Source organism: Mustela putorius, unplaced genomic scaffold, assembly GCF_011764305.1.
Source record: "Mustela putorius furo isolate JIRA1106 unplaced genomic scaffold, ASM1176430v1.1 tig00000695_pilon_pilon_pilon, whole genome shotgun sequence".
In the NCBI taxonomy this organism is placed as follows: Eukaryota; Metazoa; Chordata; class Mammalia; order Carnivora; family Mustelidae; genus Mustela; species Mustela putorius.
The window spans coordinates 7,342,489-7,350,508 of record NW_025421447.1 but is presented as its reverse complement, the minus strand read 5'-3'; positions in this window follow the sequence as shown (position 1 = coordinate 7,350,508).

Genomic DNA, 8,020 nt, shown 5'->3' with positions numbered 1-8,020 from the left:
CATGCTTGTCATGTATCTATTCAACAAATACATATGAGTCTAGACCAGGTGAGTCACTCAGTTGGATGTTGTATGGAAGGGGAAGGACGTGTGACAAGGTTAGAGAACAGACATGGTGGACATTCAGCCTCTTCCCATTTCATGCCCTTGGTGGACTTGCCAATCAATATGTGTATTTTTCTTTTTGAGTCCAGAAGTAGCCGGAGAATCTTTGTCACTGCAGCACTCAAGACAGGCACAACCAATTGACTGGAGCTGGCATTTATGATGAAACCTATTGTCATCCTCAAGGTAGGGTGTGGTCCAGGACAACATGGATCCAGAAGAGAAGGGAGATGGGCCTGAACCACTCTAGAGACCAGGGAGATTGTAAGGAACAGACACCCCTGGGAGAGAACCTGAGTAAAAAGGAGAACTTATTATAAGGACACAAGGCTGGAAAAACAGCTGAGCCTCAGGGACAACCTAGAGGCAGAGACGAGAGCATTGTAGGAACTCAGGGAATTCTCTGTCTTTAACTCTCTTTCCCCTTGACCTGTTCTTTCTCTTTCCCTGTACACCTGGCAGAGGCAGCTGCCACACCATTCACGTTCACATATTCTCAGTCTAAGATAGTGAGTAGGTTCAGATGTGCAAACTTCAAGTTCCCCAGCAAAGGCTTCTCATTTATCCAGTTGGGGACAAGGATCCACCCTTGGCCCAGTTTCCTCTGTCCAGGAAGATGGGGTCAGACAAGATGCCAGGCTGGCTGTGTGTCCAGCCATGTTGGTGGTGATAATGAGCCGTGGGGGTAGTGCAGATTTTTTTCTTAAGTATGTGAGGAAATCTTCTCTGGGCAATAGAAAACCCAAACAACAGATATCCCCTATAGAATTCAAGAAGATCTTCTTGTAGGGGGTACATTCTAAACTAGTCATGAAAAATTAGTACAGTTTTAATTAGCAGAGCTGAATGAATAGGATACTGTAAAGTCAAGCTAGCTTGATAAAATTAGGGGACTCTATCAGCTTATGTAACTAGAAATTTCAGCAGTTACTGTTTCAGACATGATGGATCCAAGTGCCCAAAACATGTGTCCAGAATTGTTCTCCCTCGCTATTTCATTTCTGCTCTCTTCTGTGTTGAATTGTACTGATTGTATTCTTGGGTAGATGCTTCTCAACCGGTGGCAGAGATAGTTTGCAGTAGTTGTGGTTTCCATCCTGTCAGCTTAGGAACCTGACACAGACCAGTGCAGTGTCTCCCTGTTACTACCTTTTACAAAGGTCCTAGGGCTGACTCTCATGGAACCCGCCTTGGTCACAGACTCCAAGGCGAGGGCAGGAGTTAGCTCCACACAAATGGCCACAACTGGGTTGAGGGTGGAGATGGGTGGATCCCCAAAGGAAAATCAAACATGACTACTAGAAAAAGTAGGCAAAATCAACATCTCTCTACTTGGTCTTTTCTGGGCAAAGTCCCTCTCAGAAACCACCTGTCAGTGAGTTGCTGACCTGAGGTCTTTCAAAGCACTTGGAAAAGACGTAAAGAACTTCCTAAATGGTTATCCATGACCACATAATTAAGTACACCATAGTGGCTTACAACAACCCTTTGGTGTGCCCACAATTTTGCAGGACAGGAACTTGGGCAGGGCTCTGCTGGGTGATTCTTCTGTTTCATATGGCATGGACAAAGATCCTGGACTCAATTCAGGGTGGGTGGGTTGGAATACAGGCTAAAGAGGACTTTATTCCTATGTCTGACAACTTGAAGTGAATGGTTCCAAGGCTACACTCAGCTGAGGCACCAATGGGCACAGCCTCATGTGGCCTTTTCAGCATGGTGACATCTTCTTAACACCGAGGCTCAGGGTCACAGAGGCTCCAGGAGGCTCCGACAGGAGGTGAGAAGCTTCTTATGATAATCTTGCCTCAAAAGTCCAGGAGTGTCTCTTCTGACATTCCATTGGTCAAGCCAGTCACTAGGGCCAGGGGAACGTCCAGGGGAGGAGAATGAGACCCCACTGTTCAGTGGGAGGGGTGCAAATAACATCATTTTTAAAAAAAAAGATTTTATTTATTTATTTGACAGGGAGAGAGAGAGATCACATGCAGGCAGAGAGGCAGAGGGAGGTGGGGGAAGCAGGCTCCCCTCTGAGCAGAGAGCCTGATGTGGCGCTCCATCCCAGGACCCTGAGATCATGCCCTGAGCCAAAGGCAGAGGCTTTAACCCACTGAGCCACCCAGGGGTCCCCAAACAATGTTATTTTTACCTCCCCCAGTGCTCACGACTCATGGCACAGTGAGGGAATGACGGAAAGTGAGGGTTGACTGGGGAGGATCTGCCTGCGATTATCTGATTATCTGTGCTGCCTACAGGAAAGTGACTCTGGTTGGCAGGTTCTCCGGGGGGGTGGGGGAGCAGAGCCTGTGTAGGCTGCTGCAGACAGCTGGGTTGAGTGGAGGCTCCTGCTCACTGGGTCCCAGGCCAAAGAGGCCAGAGGAGTTTCAGGACGTTGGTCCCTCAGAGTCCGGCTCAGTTCTCGGGGTCTCAACCTCCTTCCTGGAGCACAGCTGTCTCTGGGATTCCACTCCTCATTCCTCTCTCCTCCTTTCCCTGCCTCTCAACTTTTGCTTACCAAGACCCCATATTGATCGGATTCTAGCCCCTCCCTCCCTTCTCCCCTCCTCCTTCTAACTTCAGCCCCACCGCTGAGCACCACAATTGGCACAGCTCCAACGCCTCTTTTTTGCACCAGGGTGTCTCATTGGTTACCCGTCAACCAATGGCGTGGCTGCGCTCAAGCCAGGTGGTGATGCCTGACCCAGTCAGCTGGAGCTGGAGGAGGAGGCCCACGCCCTCACACAGGTGGCTGGCCCATGGCTAGCCTTCTACAGGGACTGTGCATTCGCTGGGGTCACCCTGGGTGTGGGCTTGGTGGGGGTGCGACTGCCACGTCTAGCCCAGAGGTGCTGACACACCCTGGAGAAAGTTTTCCACTCTTGTTTCACTGTCAGCCCCTGGCTAGTGTGCGAGGGGACTCAGGGCCACCACTGCTGATGTGGAGGAGGTGGAAGAGGTTGAGAGTGACGGAGGCTGAAGGAGAACCATTGTCTCGCCAACACCTGTGGTCCTCCTGCCAGCCCTTTTATAGATGTCCTGGTCCCTGGGGAGGGGCTGCCGAGCCACATGAGAGCAAATAGCCATGCATTGTGAAGTCCCTGCCTGGTCCCTTTCCAGGTGAAAGGCTGGTGGCCCTCAGCTCTCTGGTGGTTTTGCTTTATGCATTTTCTGACCTGATCAATCCAAGTCATCTGAAATCCCAGTCTCCTAGGGCAAGTGTGGGGAAGGAGTGACCCTAGCCCCTAGCAGAGGAAGAACTGGCCCCCAGTGCGGCCTATAGGTCCCTGGCCTCTGGCCCAAACCTTCTTCCCACGAGCACCCACCTCCCGTCACTCCCCAGCCCTGTGGTGACCCCTCCTGCCTACATGCTATTTGGCCTGTTATTCTCCTGCTTCGTTGCATGGTGAGTTCTCCATGTCTCAGAGTGGCTCTTTCCTTAGGGTCTCCACACTCCAGGGCTCTGGGCCCTGGGGGGCTGGAGCACTAGAAGAAGATTCCATAGAGATCTCCTTTTTCTCCTTTACACTCACCAGAGTCACCTCAAATCTTCACCTGACTCCTCAACCCCCTCCTCTTGCTACTGGCAGACACGTGGCTGTCCTCATCCCTGAGCATGTGGAGGATCCAGGAAGAGAAGATCTTTGACAGACTCTTCTTCCCAAGGAACACTTGCTGCTGTATCTCTTACTCCTACTTGGAGGAAGAGGCTGGCCTCCTACTCTCTAAAGCCATTTCCATTTCCTCAGGGACCTGGTCCCATTGGTGTTCAAGTCTTTATTAATAGCATAGAGTTTAGGATCTTGGGAAAATTATAATCCTGACTATTATTTAATAACAAGGTGACCAGAGCACCTGGGTGGCTCAGTCGGTTAAGCTTCTGCTTTCGGCTCAGGTCCATGATCTCAGGGTGCTGGGATCAAGCCCTGTCTTCAGTCTACCTTCTCAGCACGAAATCTGCTTCTCCTTCTGGGTGGTCCCTACCCCCACTCATGCACTCTCTCTCTCTCAAATAAATAAATAAATCTTAAAAATAACCAGATGACCTCAGACAGGTCATATCACCTTTTGGAACCTTAACATTCGTGTTGGTAAAAGGGAGTTATAATGGTATCTGACTCATAATGTTGTTGAGGTTACTAAATGAACTTTCATGAGTAAAGTGCTTAGTATAGTTTCTGGCATACAGTGAAACACCGCTCCTTCCTTCCTCCCCTACCTGCTCCAAAGATGACCTCATTCCCTATTATATTGAGAAAAGAGAAAACTCCAATGGAGATTTCCAGAAATCCCCAAATGTACCTGCTCCCAGGCTCATCCTGTCTTGTTCTAATTCTCTTACAAGAGTCTCCCCTCCTCCCATCCAAGAGAATCCCTCCTCCTGGGCCTGGATATTCCCTGTCAGACACAGAAGCCTGGCTCCCTCAGTGCTCCCCTCCAGTGGCCTCCATCTCTATGCAGTCCCACTCATCAGCTGTTAATAGGCAAAAATCTGTCCCTTCTTCAAAAAAGAACCTATCTACCAATGCTGCCTCCTTTATAGTTCTTGAAGGAATGTCTTAGACAGCCACGTTATCATAGGGTGTGTCCTCTGGCCTTTTTCTGGAAGACATTGACTCCTGGAAGGACCAGTTTCGGGGACCGGCTCTGGTCTTGAGGTGTTTCATGATCATCTAGTCCAACCACCTCAGTATATATGGCTGTTGCCCTGGGCCCTGGGCAACAGGGCCCAGGAAGCCACTGAGATGAGATGGAGACCAGGTTGGGGTCTCTTCTCCAAGGGCCAGAACAGCTTCCATGACTTGGGGCCAGTGTTGAGGGTGAAGTGCTCAGCACTGGGTCTCTCCTCTTTCCTTTTCAGGGCCTTCCAAAGTTGGTCTGGAACCCTTTGCTGTAGGCCTTAAGGTCACTACACAATCCCTCAGGCCTCGTTTCAGCTGTGGCCACCAACGGCCTTGGCGAAGACTGGGGCAAGAGTTTCGGGTGTCCCTCCATCCTGGGATTAAGGCTAAGCCCTAGAGGAGGTGACTTCAGGGACTGAGGCGGAGGACCTGCCAAGACATAGAAGAGAACCCTCGTGACCCCAAATCAGACAATCCGTTGATAGCAGTCACAGGGAAGTTGTGAAGGAGGCACATGACTTGGGAGCAAGGGTGTCAGGGCTGAGAGAGGACTGAGGAGCTGATGTGCTAGCAGAGGGTAGGGGTGGGGCAAAGCCCTGAGTTAAGTGGTTAGGAACATGTCTTTGCTTGACTTGTTGGTATGGAGGATGAGGGAAACTAGAAGGAAGAGCCCTTTCTTGACCTTGTAGTTGGGACACCATTGTAATCAAATGACGGCCATTTTGTTGCAGTGGAAAAATCACGAGAATTTTGTGGTATAGAACAGAAGTTAATTTTGTCCAGCACTAAGAAGTGGTGTTTGGCAGTAAGCTCTGTAGCGGAGGGATGTAACCAACTCATGATGTGTGTGTTCATTCGGCCATAATAGGATGTCGAGTGAACTTTTCCCTTGGCCGTGGAAATGGCGTCCACAACTGAAACCATTAAGTACTAAGTAGCCCGCATTCTACGGAGAAGGGCCAACACTTGGCTCGCCTCCCTTTCCCTGCATTCCTATCCCAAGGGCTGTCTGAGAGTTTGAGCAACTGGTTCCCTTCCCCCCGCCAACAACCACCAGAGTGGAAGCTTTCTGGAAGAATCATTTTTGGAGAATGGAGGTACCTTCAGGTGTGGGAGGTAGGCATCTCACTGCTGGCTGGGTGAGGCTGGGCTGCCGAACAGAGAGGAGACATGTGTGGAGGCCAGAGAGAAGGCAGTGGTAGCCTGCATGCCCAATCTCATGTGGCCTGAGAGTGTGAGGAAGAGGACAGTTCCTGCAACTCCTCATGGAGGACAGAGGGCACAGGGCGAGCCAAAGCTGGGGGCTGTGTGGGCTTCCTGGGCATGCCCAAGGGGCTCTGGTCTCCAGACAAGATCATGGGGGTGCCCACCACTGTTGGGCTATAGGAAAACATAGCTGTCACCTTCTGAGGGGTCTTCAGTGACGAAGAAGGTTTCGGGGATGCGGATCCCCAACCCCCAAGGGACCACATCCAGGAAAGATCCAAATGGTGGAAACCTCAAGCTGATCCCATTTAAAGGCCCTCTTTAAGAAAGAGAATACAAAATTGGGTCAGCGGGGTTGGAAGGGGCTTGTGTGGGTGAGTAGGGACCATGAAGTTTCCATTTTCTTAGCTTTGTGGCGAGCTCACCCTTGCACCCCTGCATGTGGGCAGGGACGGGACCCCTAGCTGGTGTCAGCAGCCAAAGTGAGATCAGGGAAGCTTCCCCAGTAGGTGACTAGGTAAGCTTCCTCTGTATTCCCCACTTGAAGACTGAGGGAGCAGAGGTCCTAGAATCCAATTATATCCCCAAGACCCTTCCTTCCTGGCCAAGGAGCCAGAGTTGGGGGAACAGGGAAAGGGGCAAACATGTACCTCCTACCCACCCCCGCCCCCAGGTCCCTGACCTGCAGCATACAGGAGCCTGGAGTTCTCCACTGGACCAGCCTTTTGAAGGTGCTAATTGGAGAAACGTTGTAACGTGTTCATGTGCATATCCCGCTGAGTCAAAACCCTTTAATCATCTGATTACACGACAGTGATTTCAGAGGTGAAACCACGCTCTTGCAGAAAACAGTCAAGAGGGCACAAAGCGGGACTGTCTAGAAGAGAGATTTCTCCACGGCACCCTTGAGAGGCCGCCCAAGGCCCAGAGTCGGAACTCCTGGCTTTGCTTCCTGATCTCCAGATTTGTCAGACATGACGCCTTTGACAGGTTCATTTCGCGGCTGGGAGCCTCTCTTTTCATGCGTGTAAAATGGGTCATCTGGGGATTAAAGACAGAGCATGGGGATATGTTTCTTGAATGGCTGGGTCAGCATCCCTGTGTGAGCAGAGGGGGTAAACAGTGGGGCAACACGCCCTTCTCTGTGCCCTGGGGTCAAAGGCCCAGGCTCCGGGATGGGGAGTGAGGTCAGTGTCCTGGACGGAGGTGACAGATGGCTTTAGTTCGGAAGGGCGAGTCTCTAGATGGGGAAGCAAGCCCTGTCCTGCCAGGAACCGAGGGATCCCAGATGTCCCAACCGTTCTTTCCCCCATGTCTCTCCTTCCTTCCACATTCCAGGAGCAGGGGCGCCACCTGTCCCACCCCAACCTGCCCGTCAAAGTCTAGTCACTGAATTCCCCTGGGATAGCAACAGCCAGCGTTGCTCCGAGCCCCGAGAACATCGGTCTCACGAGCCTTGCCCGGGAAGTCGGACCCGGAAGCTACTCCACCTTCCAGCTGCTGGGTCAGCAGCGGGAGTCCCGGCGAGGCGCCGAGGCTCCGGGCATGTTCTCTTCCCCCACCCCCCTTCCCAGCTCCCAGGTCCTACTCTTTCCCTGGGTTACGCTCCTGTAACTGGAATTGTCTGCACCAGTCACAGGGCAGGGAGAGGCGCTGGCTGACTCTTGGTGGAGTCAGGGGCTGGAGGCTGTCTCCTCCTGGACACTCAGCCTGCCTTCCCTGCGTCCCTCCCAAGCCAGCCTTTTCTTCTTTTCTTTCCCGTCAAACCAGTCCAACCCCCCACCGCACCATCAGCCTGCTGAGGAGGGTGTCAAGACTCTTTGGATGGCAAAGAGCCCTCCGCTTCCTGCCCCGGCTGCGCTCCAAGCCTCTTCTGCCCCGCCCCGCAAGCACCTGCCTGCCCATGAAGCATTCTGGTGGGTCGGGGACCGTCTCTTCTGCTCTCGTAACCCTGGGCCAGGCTCTTGAGGGGTGAGAGGCCGAATAGGGGTGGCGAAGTCTTGTCTGGAGATCAGAGGACCTCAGTTTCTACATTTGCAGGATCTGTGCCTTTGGTCTTGGCTTCTGGCTTCCTGGGGGCATGGTCACCG